Below are 14,426 nucleotides of genomic sequence, written 5' to 3'. Positions count from 1 at the left end.
CTGGTGAAGTCTTCTCTTGATTGCTGATTTTGACACACATACACCTACCTCCTGGATAGTGTTCTTGATCTGGCCAACTGTTGTGAAGGGTGTTTTCTTCACCAGGGAAATAATTATTCGGTCATCCACCACAGTTGTTTTCCGTGGTCTTCCGGGTCTTTTGGTGTTGCTGAGCTCACTGGTGCATTCCTTCTTTTTAAGAATATCCCAAACAGTTGTTTTTGCCACGCTTAATGTTTTTTCTATCTCTCTGATGGATTTGTTTTGTTTTTTCAGCCTAATGATGGCTTGCTTCACTGATAGTGACAGCTCTTTGGATCTCATCTTGAGAGTTGACAGCAACAGATTCCAAATGTAAATAGCACACTTGAAATGAACTCTGGACCTTTTATCTGCTCATTGTAATTGGGAAAATAAGGGAATAACACACACCTGGCCATGGAACAGCTGAGAAGCCAATTGCCCCATTACTTTTGGTTTCTCAACAAGTGGGAGGCACATATGCAAACTGTTGTAATTCCTACACCGTTTACCTGATTTGGATGTAAATACCCTCAAATTAAATCTGACAATCTGCAGTTAAAGCACATCTTGATCATTTCATTTCAAATCCATTGTGGTGATGTATAGAGCTAAAAATGTTAGAATTGTGGCAGTATGCCAATATTTATGGACTTGACTGTAAATGCACTTGTGACTAAGTAATTCGGTATGAAGTGAATTTCTTTGTGAAATTCAGCAAAGCTTCGCTCATCTCTATTCTTTATGGAAAATATACAGTATGTAAAAAGTACAAATATTATTAACAGCTTTAAGTCTTTTGTTCACATTAAAGCCTTTACAGCTATGATAGATCAGTTTTCAATATTTCATTGATAAATTGGGATTTGTTTAATTACCCTTAGAACTCTACTATATTTCACTACAGGTACAGCTCTGCGGGCAGGTCTTAGATAAATATTACTGTAGGTAATTGTAGATATTACTGTCAGAAAGCAAATAAGACCAATGTGAACAGAGCCTAATTTGTAAAAAGAGTCTAAATTAAAAACTGGAGATATTTTAAGTAAGATATCTTTATTTTATTTGTATTACCATTGTTATGCCTGCCTTTTTGCCTTTAGTCTCCATTTAATTTTAAGTAATGTCTATACCATCATGTTTTATATGTAGGGTTTGAGAGACATATTTTATTTTTAGCGTGAATAGGGCTTTTTTAGAGTGTAAATGGAAACTAGAATATATCAACTGTTTGAGATGTTTAATGTGTATATGGAGGATCAGTGTATGCATTTGGAACTATTTTATTTTTTATTAATACATTTTTTATTTCTACTTATTGTTTTTGTTGTATATTTGGATACATATTAGGATGTTTTACATCTGTCTTGTCACTAGAGGGTGCTTCAACTAAAAGGTCTTTTGTTAGATCGTTCTGAGCCTCTTTTGTACAGAAACTTTTTGTTGGTAAACTCACTGAGATTTCCTTCGGATGTGGAATGAAGAAATTTGGGAGATAAACACCACACGGGGACACCTGAATCGTATTTCAGAGTTGTTCAATAATCTAAACCAACTTGGGAATGTTCCTACAGTTGTAATGCATCTATTTTACCCATGATATACAGTATGTAGCAAGTACTAAGCAGAAACCAGAAAAAAAGAGTTCATCCTATAGTCACTGGGTTCTATTATTCTGATATATGAAGCACATTCTTTACTACTGTGTAAATTATACAATGTATCATAGCAATGTAACTGTGCATTTGTAACCGAGCCACACAAATACCAACATTGCATATTCAATAGAGACACTCTCATGTGAATTACCTACACTTGCTTTGCTACAGTTGCATTGCAGTATTGACTGAATTATGATTATGGAAGGGGACTCAGGTGCAACCTATATTCCACTAAAGCTGGAATATATCAGAATCTCAGACAGCTACCTGTTTCTTAAGATAAAAAACTAATTTGTACCAGGGATGTAAAAGGCATTTTCTTTTCTTAAAAAAAATGCAAGCATAGCAAGGCTATATTGTATCTAGGGCAATCATATTTCATGTGGAAGTGAGGAATTCCTAGGAAGTTGATGACAGAAATATCAAACGTAATTGCTTGTATACAAGCTTTGGAGATTCTAAATCTAGCATAAGGAAGTAGCCATATGTATATGTGTAGTTTGCCTTTTATGGATATGTGAGTTAAACTACTTACAATATGTGGTGGTAAATCTGGGCACATGTTTATGAAATAAAAACCTAAAAAGCTGTGTAGTTTCACCATCTTTAAAGAGAATATGTCACCTTGAAATGCAATTTGTAAGCAGCATGCTATAGAGCAGGAGAAGCTGAGCAGATTGATATATCGTTTTATGGGAAAAGATTCAGTATAATTTGTATTTTATTTATTAAAATGAATCTGTCACCAGCAACCTCCCTGACAAACTGCTTGAATAGACACATAGCTGGGGTTAACCTGATTATAAAACGCTGTATATCTTTTGTTGATTTGAGGCTACATTCCAGAGTTATGATACCCTTTCTTAATATGCAAATTAGTCTTTTAGTGCAATGAGGGCATCACTGTTGTTCTTGCTCCACCCAAGCTCCTCTCCTTTCTGTGACCAGCCCCTCCCTGGCTGCTTTGATTGACAGGGCCAGGCAGTGGCAAAGCAGCCAGGGAGGGGCAGTAAACAGAAATTAATGGAGTTTGGGTGCAACAAGAGCAACAGTAATGGTCTCATTGCAACAAAGTCTTAATTTGCATATTAAGAAAAATTCATAACTCTGGATTAGTACCTCAAATCAGCAAAAGAAAAACAATGTTTTAGTCAGGTGAACCGCAGCTATCGTATGTGTCTGTGAAAACAGTTTAAAAGGAGGGTCACTGGTGACAGATAGCCAAGTTGGCCATCTTATTGGTAAATGATAGCATTCCCTGTATAAGAAATACTGTATAGATGTTGTCATTCAGTGTTAAGACCACCCACTTGGCTACTGAGCTCAGAAAGAATAGAGATATAAAAGTATAATATATACCCTTAATTCTATATATCAATCTACTCAGCTCCTCCTGCCCTGTAAACATGCCACCTGCAGATTACACTACATTTCATAGTGACAAGTGCTCTTTAAAGACACCCTGTCAGCTCTCTTGATATGTCTGTTTTAGTAAATGCTTGCATTATTTATAAAATGACAATTTTGGAACATCTTACAGGGGATACAAATATTACTAAAAAAGACATGTCAGAAACGGTCAAAACATGTCTTTACCCAGCCCAATGCCATGGCTTTTAATCCCGTTCCCAACCAGACATATTTTCATTTTCTTTTAGTACATGTAGCATTGAACGATGTAACTTTTTTCTTTTTGCATCTTTCCTCAGTATTGGGCTTTATTTTATGGCACCCTTCATTTATTTATTTTAAACCCAGAAAAATGTAAAAGAAAATTGGGGAAAATAGTGATTAATACCGTTTGTCACAAATAAACTTTTTTAATAGCACTAAGTGCAACTAAAATATGTTTAAATTGTGTCCCCTCTTTCTGTTACGGTACTTTTGATATAGGGAATATATAGCTTACAGTTTCAGGGAGTGGAGCTAGAAGCTACAGTGTGGGTGAGCATTGGCATTCTTTTATTATTATATATTTTTTTATTTTGTCTTTATTATTTATTTATTTACACTTTAGGCCTCTAAAAATGTCATACCAAAACTTTAGGGGCATTTTAAATTTCCTTTTTTATTTATTTATGAGTTCTTCTCTAACTTGGGTTACATATTGGCCTCAGTTACAGGAGGAATACAGCTTTCCGATATGCACTGCAGAGCTGATCTGGGTCTGTTAAGACCCAGCAGCTCCTGCCAGTACCCAGCTCCCAGTAATCAAGTGACTGCTAGAACTAGAACATAAAAGCGGCATTGCCTCTGCCTAAATACACAGTGCTCATTGACTGCTAAGTATACAGCAATTGAGAAGACAGGGACAGTAAAAAAAAACTAGGGACATTGGCTGTCACTGACAATCAGCTCCCCTCTTCTGCAGCTGCGGCCTCTGCAAGGATTTTCAGAAGCATCCTAGCAGAGATAAATGTGGACTGATCAAACATTTATGGTCTATGGACGGTAGTCACGCAACTCATGAAAAGATGTGCAGGCATTCAATTTCTAGTGTAAAATTTGTGTTGAGTGGCATCTGTAGCAATAGATTAACCAATTTTAGCTTTTGCTATATGGCCATCTCTCGATATTTTACTCAATTATAAATGTTAAAAAACAATTATACCTCAAATGTTAAATCATACTGGTTGAAATGAATGCAGTACATACTGCTTTATCTCTGTTACCCATGGCAGTTTTATTTCCATTCAAACCCTCCAACAATTTTGTACATAGCAGAGCTCCCAAGTTAGTAGTTTTATTTTCTTTCATCAGAAAATAAAACTTTCCAAATACCTGTACAAATGAAACCTCCATGGCATCATTATAGGTATGACAATTTGTAAAAAATAGACTCAGTCATATTATGTATTGTTTTAAAGGAAGTCTGTAAGATGGTTTTCCCTAGAAAATATTTCCCAGCACTTGGTAGTGCATGTGTATAGATGTGCTAAAATAAAAATAAAAATGAAGTTTTACTACATCAATCTCCACTCAATCCCCCTTAATAAGAAAAAAAAACAAAATTTTAGAAATGTTTGCAAATATATTAAAAAGGAAAACTAAAATTTTGCATGGACATAAGTTTTCAGACCCTTTGCTTCGAAACATCAAATTTAGCCTATTATTTTTTTTTATAGAAGTTACAGGCCAGTCAGTACACTATGATCCCTAATTTGATAGACAAATTGTTAGGAACAATATAGTTTAATCCAGTGATTGTCTTTCCTAATTATATTGTTTTGTTATGCATTTCTTCCATAAGTAACACATCATATAATATTGTTTTTGATAAGAATAATTCTGTTGTATGATTAACGGCAATTTGATTTGCAAAATAACAAATCTTGACTGGGTATATACTTATGTACAGTACAGACCAAAAGTTTGGACACACCTTCTCATTCAAAGAGTTTTCTTTATTTTCATGACTATGGAAATTGTAGATTCACACTGAAGGCATCAAAACTATGAATTAACACATGTGGAATTATATTCATAACAAACAAGTGTAAAACAACTGAAAATATGTCATATTCTAGGTTCTTCAAAGTAGCCACCTTTTGCTTTGATTACTGCTTTGCACACTCTTGGCATTCTCTTGATGAGCTTCAAGAGGTAGTCCCCTGAAATGGTTTTCACTTCACAGGTGTGCCCTGTCAGGTTTAATAAGTGGGATTTCTTGCCTTATAAATGGGGTTGGGACCATCAGTTGCGTTGAGGAAAAGTCAGGTGGATACACAGCTGATAGTCCTACTGAATAGACTGTTAGAATTTGTATTATGGCAAGAAAAAAGCAGCTAAGTAAAGAAAAACGAGTTACTTTAAGAAATGAAGGTCAGTCAGTCAGCCGAAAATGTGGGAAAACTTTGAAAGTAAGGGCTATTTGACCATGAAGGAGAGTGATGGGGTGCTGCGCCAGATGAACTGGCCTCCACAGTCACCGGACCTGAACCCAATCGAGATGGTTTGGGGTGAGCTGGACCGCAGAGTGAAGGTAAAAGGGCCAACAAGTGCTAAGCATCTCTGGGAACTCCTTCAAGACTGTTGGAAGACCATTTCAGGGGACTACCTCTTGAAGCTCATCAAGAGAATGCCAAGAGTGTGCAAAGCAGTAATCAAAGCAAAAGGTGGCTACTTTGAAGAACCTACAATATGACATATTTTCAGTTGTTTCACACTTGTTTGTTATGTATATAATTCCACATGTGTTAATTCATAGTTTTGATGCCTTCATAGTCGTGAAAATAAAGAAAACTCTTTGAACTCTTTTGGTCTGTACTGTACATACATTAATATATTGTATAATAACAAACACACAGTATGTAGTATATATTAAACAGAATGAATAATAACTATTATAAAACAGTTACAATATAACCAAGATTTCCAAGGTCATAATCCATTTAATCTATAGGAATCTCGCCACTAGCTCTCTTCAGTCAATTAATTTTTCTCATTGTTCACAGGTATTGTTATAACAGGTTGATAAAGGTTGATGTCAGGATGGGCCAAAACGAGTACCTGTTATAACAATACCTATGAACAATAAAAGAGATTAATTGACTGAAGAGAGCAAGTGCCGGGATTCCTGCTATATTCTACTAGGACTCATCCCACCACATGCACCGCAGACTTCTGATTCCAGACCGAAACCCTCTATTGAATATAATCCATAATTGGCAAATTATTATAATCTGAAGACCATAGTGGGCTGAAGCTTGTTTACTAGTCTAAAAAAAGTAACAAAAAGCCAAAGGACAAACAAAAAAAATGGATATCTATAACATAAAATGATAAGTAAGATCCCAGTATAGATATTATAATAAGTACATGATGCCTCAAACTAAACATGATCTCTGTCTCAATAACACAATAAAGGAATGGCAGCAACAACTGCAAATTTAATATCCATGACATCAACCAACGAGTCTCAAATCTCCTAAAAATTTGACACAGCTGCTAAGGCACTTGTAAATAATTAACAAGTCATTCCAAGCTGGAGAAAGGTGCCCATCTCGAGAAATCAAAACCTATTTGCAAAGCTTAACAGATACTACAGATAGTCAAAAAGGGCTATTTTTGGAAATGCAGATGATAACGCCATGAAACCTCTTGAAGCTGGAATTATTTTGCCTGAAGCTTTAGGTCCCTCTAGAGAGGTGCAGAAACCAAGTCGTTTCATATTACTCTTCTCTTTATAGTTTAATATGGATATTGGAATTTGCATTCCTATGAAAGATAGCAGCTCCAGTAGTATAAGTTTGCCAGAAGCATAAAATAAAATATAAATACTTGAATCAATTTCCAGCCATGACGGCTCAAAAAGCAATTTAGCAACTATTGTGGCATTCATGTGGATTTGACAAATGGTGTATTGCAGTGTACCTCATTCTGATCTATGGTGTTACAGTGACTTATCTCACATTCTGTTGCATTTCTAGGAATAGAGCCTTTAATTCTGAAATCATAGGGTCACTTAATACATTCCCTTATTATCTCTTCAGTCATACATTGCATAGCATCATATTAGTCTAGTGCTACCAAATGTGAACCAGAATTTATAATTTTGATATATTAAATTTTACTGTTTCTGCATTAATAAAAGAAGACTAAATTGTTGAAACTGTTCATCGCAACAGCTAGATTTATGGCCCACTTTTTTTTTGCAAAGTCACTCACATATATTCACTAACCATTTTCCATATGCAACTGATTTTGTTATTTTATACAAAATGTACAATTTCTTCATTTTAAGTCAGATTATCATTGTACAAACTATAGCTAGACAGGGAAATATAGTTACACTGTTTAAGTTTGGGAAATGATGTGCCCTAAACCTGGAAATGTAATCATTTACTATAACCAAAAAGAAATATGATTACATATCTCATAATACATGCAGTAGTAAACTGATGATTACCGAGTCTTTATACTGCTGACTGGTAAACTGTGACAATCTACTTACTTATTTGGTCTATAAGGCTGCTTTCACATACAGTATGCTTAAATGTCTTTTTTTAATTCTTTATAGATGTTTTGAGGATTTATTTTTCTTAATCTCATGCTAGACTGTAGAATTCATTGGCATGCACGTTAAAGAAATGTTATTGTTTAAAGGGTGCACCACCTTTTTTCGCTTGTGTTAGATAAAAGATTATTTATTGGTAAACAATCAATAATAAAATTGGCTTAACATAGAAATTATTGTAAAAAAAAATTTAAATAAAAAAATACTATACTGAACACCTTAACCCTTTTAGGCCTTATTTCACCTTAAAGAGGACCTTTCACTTGTAAAAACAATGTGAACTAAGTATGCTGACATATAGAGCGGCGCCCGGGGATCTCACTGCACTTACTATTATCCCCGGGCGCCGCTCCGTTCTCCCGTTATGCCCTCCGGTATCTTCGCTCTGTAAGTTATAGTAGGCGGTGTCTGCCCTTGTCCTGTGGGCGTCTCCTTCTCCTAGGCTGTAGCGCTGGCCAATCGCAGCGCACAGCTCACAGCCTGGGAGAAAAAAACCTCCCAGGCTGTGAGCTGTGCGCTGCAAATGGCCAGCGCTGCTGCTTAGGAGAAGGAGACGCCCACAGGACAAGGGAAGACACCGCCTACTATAACTTACAGAGCAAAGGTACCGGAGGGCATAACGGGAGAAAGGAGCGGCGCCCGGGGATAATAGTAAGTGCAGTGAGATCCCCGGGCGCCGCTCTATATGTCAGCATACTTAGTTCACATTGTTTTTACAAGTGAAAGGTCCTCTTTAAGGACCAGGCCATTTTTTGCAAATCTGACCAGTGTCACTTTAAGTGGTGATAACTTTAAAACGCTTTGACTTATCCATGCCATTCTGAGATTGTTGTTTCATCACATATTGTACTTCATCACACTGGTAAAATGAAATAAAAAATAATACTTTTTTTTAAATAAAAAAAATACAAAATGTAGCAAAATTTTTAAAAAAATGGCAAATTCCCAAGTTTCAATTTCTCTACTTCTATAATACTTAGTAATACCTCCAAAAATAGTTATTACTTTACATTCCCCATATGTCTACTTCATGTTTGGATACTTTTGGGAATGATATTTTATTTTTTGGGCATGTTACAAGGCTTAGAAGTTTAGAAGCAAATCTTGAAATTTTTGAGAAATGTTCAAAAAAAATTTTAGGGACCATTTTTTGGGGTATCTAAAGTCTAAGATTTTTTTTTTTTTATTCTTTTAGCCGATTATCTTATGTAGGGGCTCATTTTTTGCGGGATGAGAGGACGGTTTTATTGGCATTATTTTGGGGGCTATATGACTTTTTGATCGCTTGCTATTAAACTTTTTGTTATGTAAGGTGACCAAAAAAATTCTTTTTTTGCACATTTTTTTTTTTTTTTTTGGACCGTGTTAATCTGGGGGGTTAGGTCATGGGGTATTTTTATAGAGGATATTATTACCGACGCGGAGATACCTAATTTGGATACTTTTTTTAAAATTATTTTAGTTTTTAAAAAAAAAATTGGTGTCTCAAGTCTGAGAACCATATTTTTTTTTTCCGATTGTCAGTGGCTACATTGGGATATAAATCTAGTACTCAATGGAAGTGTGGTACTCCCTGAAGCAACCAATAATGCAGAGGCCCGGATGATCGGGGCACGTGTCACATTGAGTAGTGGTGTCCTTCCGTATCCCCCTCCTGTGACACATTCTACACCTTTTTTGGGTTCGTCCCTTCTTTCCAGTAAGGGGGACTACACCTGGAAAGTGTTGGCCAGGGACGATGTGGGTGCCTCCAGTTCCCGAGGTACTTCGGCCTGCTCTTTCCTGGTCCGAAAAGATCAGGGCCTTGAGGACTGCTTTATAGAGCAAGAACAAAAGAGTTGTACATGGCAACCTGCACCAAGTAGACTGCAACTTTTTTGTACCATGCCCGGGTTATGAGCATGGCATTATATGGCTTGAGGGCTTAATCAGAGAGATCAACTTCTCCCATATACCGATTGTAGTCAACGATACAAATCGGGCTTGAGGACCATTGCCGTGGTACCTCCCACAGGGACAGGGGTGATGACAGTACAAGGACATCCCTCTTGTCCTTATATCTGACCAGCAACAGGTTTCCACTGGTAAGGGCAAGGGTCTCACCCCTGGGGATAGGTACCTGGAGAGGGTGGGTAGGGAGGCCGCATTGATTTTTCCGCATGGTCCCACAAGCGGACATGGATCTGGCGGCGAGGGACTGGGTCAAGGGGATACTAGTATAAAAGTTATCCACGTCCAGGTGGTAACCCTTATCTAATATATAGAGAGGCTGAGCACTCTCCCAATGGACCACACAAAGACTAATTCAAAAATATTATATTTATTACACCAATATATAAATCAAGTTAAAAATTGAATAAACAATATAACAAAATACACAATAAAAAATATATTCAATATTAAAAATATTCAGATTAAGAGCAACATCAAAAATAAATAACTGGATATGCAATGGCATGCAAAGGGTGCTTAGTGCAACTCAGGTAAATGAATATGTCCTGATTGAGTATAAAATCGATGACAATTCGATGTTAGATGATCGACAATGTGAAGATTAATTTATATCGAATAAATGTTCTAATATTCAAATGAATGTCCGGACTAAAATTTGATATTTGCTTTCAATTGTTCTTTTCGATTATAACAACATATTCGATCAGTATCCCCTGTATGGCAAAATGAAAATCACACTTGCAATTGCCATCTGACTAAAGCACACAGTGGCGTCCCACGTGGCTAATGGAGTCAGATTCGGCGGTACCTGTTAGTAGCGATTCAGCAGGAGCAGTGTGAGCGATTTGACAGCCCACAATGTAGAGATTCTCCGATGTAGGAGCTTTTATTGTGACTCTATCGATGTAGGGGTCAGGATATTCGCTGTATGTCAAAAGAGTTCATCAGGGTAAAATCATCAATTCAAGTTGTTAGGGTCAGGACGTCCATCAGCTGATGTGCGGGTCTTTTGAAACCAGACGCGTTTCGGGGTCTTTTCCTAGCCCCTTTCCTAGCAGTTGGTGCATAAGGTCCCACACAAGTTTCCCGCTAACACCCAGAGTGGAGGGACATTCTGGGGGTTCAATATGGGAATCTCACCCCTCGTACACATAAAACTTGTAAGTGTACCCTGAGGTACTCTCACAAAGTTTGTACAGCTTCACGCCATACCTCACCCGCTTAGAGGGAGCATACCGGTGGAAAATGAGTCTCCCCTTGAAAGCAATGAGAGACTCATCAACCGCGACCTCCCTTCCAGGTACAAAGGCCTCCAAAGATTTGGCCCCAAAGTGATCGATGACCGGCCTGATTTTGTACAGGCGGTCATAGGCAGGATCACCTTGGGGGGGACATGCTGCATTATCTGCATAATGCAGGCATTTCCGGATGGCCTCAAACCGGGAGCGTGTCATGGCCGTACTGTAAAGTGAAGTCTGGTAGAGGAGGTCCCCACTCCAGTAATGCCTGACACTAGGTTTCTTGACTAGGCCCATATGCAGCACGAGGCCCCAAAATGTCCTCATCTCGGCTGCACTGACCGGCGTCCAGCCACCGGGCCTAGCCAAAAAGGAGCCCGGGTGTTGAGCAACGAACCATAATGCTCCACCATTAGATTTACCAGTTGGTCACTGAAAAAATGATAAAAAAAAGTCTTATTCAGTGAAGCCCACTGTGGAAATCTGGATTCCTGGTTGGCCTTCAAAATCAGGAATCACGGGCTCAAATCGCTCTGGGGTACACCAGACAAGTTTACCGGCAGGGGGCTCCGGTGGATTTAACTTGTGGGCTGGAAAACTAGTACGAGCCGCAGAGCTGCTCGTACTAGGGTGGGCCACAGGGTCCCTAACATGGCGGTCCCCTTGCTCCGCCTGGCGGCGTCTCCGCCGCCTTGGGGGCTCATCATCATCGCTAGATGATGAGGAGGACATGGATGACAACAGGAAAGTGGGGTCATCCTCGTCCTCACTGGGACTCTCGGACTAGGAGGCAAGCTGGGCGTATGCCTCCTCAGCTGAGAACATCCGGCGGGCCATAGGGGAGTGTGTGTCTGCGTGTGTATGTGCGTGCGTGTAAATCTTTATTTGGTGTGCGTGTGTGTGGGGGCACGGGTGTAAACGAACAGAAAATTCGTAACTTTATTCTTTCATGAGTTATTTACAAGTTTCTGACCACTTACAAAATGTGTTCAATGTGCTGCCCATTGTGTTGGATTGTCAATGCAACCCTTTTCTCCCACTCTTCACACACTGATAGCAACACCGCAGGAGAAATGCTAGCACAGGCTTCCAGTATCCGTAGTTTCAGGTGCTGCACATCTCGTATCATCTGAAGGCAATCGTCTATGCTGTGAATATACGAGATGTGCAATACCTGAAACTACGGATACTGGAAGCCTGTGCTAGCATTTCTCCTGCGGTGTTGCTATCAGTGTGTGAAGAGTGGTCGAAGAGGGTTGCATTGACAATCCAACACAATGGGCAGCACATTGAACACATTTTATAAGTGGTCAGAAACTTGTAAATAACTAACGAAAGAATAAAGTTACGTTAAAACCAAGCACACCATTGTTTTTCTTGTGAAATTCCCAATAAGTTTGATGTGTCAAATGACCCTCTTCCTATTGAAAAAAACAAAAGTTGGATTCAAAATGGCCGACTTCAAAATGGCCACCATGGTCACCACCCATCTTGAAAAGTTTCTCCCCTCACATATACTAATGTGCCACAAACAGGACGTTAATATCACCCACCATTCCCATTTTATTAAGGTGTATCCATATAAATGGCCCACCCTGTATACGAAGCTGAGATATGTATACAAAAGATGCAGATTACAAGTGAAAATAGGATGAATGAAACTCCAAACCACATTTTCCATGAATTTTGTATGGATCCATCCCAGGTCTTATTGGTGTCTTAATTAAGAGGCCTATAAAAGACTACAAAGAGGAGCACAGTTCTGTAGCCATTTTTGCTGGTAAAGATTTATCCTTACTCTTCAATAAGGGTGAGACCAACCTACAAGGACCTGTGAGCAGGACCTTCAGAAAAGATCACCTGACCCAGAATTCATCACAGGACTGGGTCAGACGACCGAATCACATGACCCAGAATTCATCACATGATCGGGTCAGCTCACCGAACCACCGGACTGCTGTGTGAGAACGAGACATCGCGTAAACAATTTATTAAATAATACAGTGAACATCTATTAAAAGAAATGGTGAACTGACACCAACAAACTGTGAATGTAACAGCAAGCCTTATACATTGAACTATTAACAAATCCTTTTGATCTGCATTTATCTATATTACTGGAAACTTTTGGCGCAATCACCTGATATATATTTGATATACCATCTTCCTCTAGGAATTGACAGTCAAGTGACTATATAGATACAGATTACGGCTTGTGATATATTGCCGAACATGCTGTGATTTTTATATACCTAGGAGTATGTTTACATGATATTTCTGCATGAGCTATTTATATACTTACCTCATCAGCGAATGTATAGTGCACTATACTGTTACATTGTAGGGTGTGTATTATCTTTTCTTTTTATTTTAAGGTGTTCAATATAGTATTTTTAAATTTCTTAATTTTTTTACAATCATTTCTATGTTGATCCAATTTTATTATTGAATGTTTACCAATAAATAATCTTTTATCTAACACAAGCGACAAAAGGTGGTGTGCCTGCCTATTTGCATCTTTTGAATTTCCCTTTATACTGGGTAGGTGACCCAGTTGGCAGTGAACCTACCACTATCCATTCCTCAGGGTGTTTGAGCCCTCCATTCTTGTTGTGTTATAGTACTTACAAAAGTTGTTATAAAAAAAAAATATATAAGGTTTTAAAATTACTAGTGGTAGGTTCACACCGAGATTTATCGGATCTGTCAGGTTGTTCCGGAAGAGATCATCCTGCCAGAGCTCACTAGATCCCACCTAGTCAAATACAACCATTCACCCCAGGACCACATTGACGATAATATGGGATCCGACGAGGATCCAGATGCTTTCTGGCATAAAAATATTAATGTGTAAAAATTGGATCTGAGGCTCCATTTGGTTAAATAAAAACTAGAAGAAATACTTACATACTTATATTTGATATACCATCTTCCTCTAGGAAGTGACAGTCAAGTGACTATATAGATACAGATTACGGCTTGTGATATATTGCCGAACATGCTGTGATTTTTATATACCTAGGAGTATGTTTACATGATATTCATGCATGAGCTACTTATATACTTACCTCACCAGCGAATGTATAGTGCACTATACTGTTACATTGTAGGGTGTGTATTATCTTTTCTTTTTATTTTAAGGTGTTCAATATAGTATTTTTAAATTTCTTATTTTTTTTACAATCATTTCTATGTTGATCCAATTTTATTATTGATTGTTTAACAATAAATAAACTTTTATCTAACACAAGCAACAAAAGGTGGTGTGCCTGTCTTTTTGCATCTTTTGAATTTCCCTTTATACTGGGTAGGTGACCCAGTTGGCAGTAAACCTACCGTTATCCATTCCTCAGGGTGTTTGAGCCCTCCATTCTTGTTGTGTTATACTAATTACAAAAGTTATTATTATAAAAAAAAAAAATGGTTTTAAAATTACTAGTGGTAGGTTCACACCTCCATTTATCGGATCTGTCAGGTTGTTCTGGAAGAGAACATCCTGCCAGAGCTCACTAGATCCCACCTAGTCAAATACAACCA

At 37.9% G+C, this 14,426-nt stretch overlaps 1 protein-coding gene across 1 annotated transcript in view; it reads right to left on the bottom strand.

Moving 5' to 3' along the window:
* Positions 1-14,426, bottom strand: part of LOC120998111 (collagen alpha-1(XIX) chain-like) — an 861,475-nt gene that overhangs the window by 269,968 nt on the left and 577,081 nt on the right. The gene's annotated exons all lie outside the window — the stretch shown is intronic.

Source organism: Bufo bufo, chromosome 4 (assembly GCF_905171765.1).
Source record: "Bufo bufo chromosome 4, aBufBuf1.1, whole genome shotgun sequence".
Taxonomy (NCBI): Eukaryota; Metazoa; Chordata; class Amphibia; order Anura; family Bufonidae; genus Bufo; species Bufo bufo.
The sequence above is the reverse complement of the archived record's forward strand: the minus strand, read 5'-3'. Positions and strand labels throughout refer to the sequence as shown.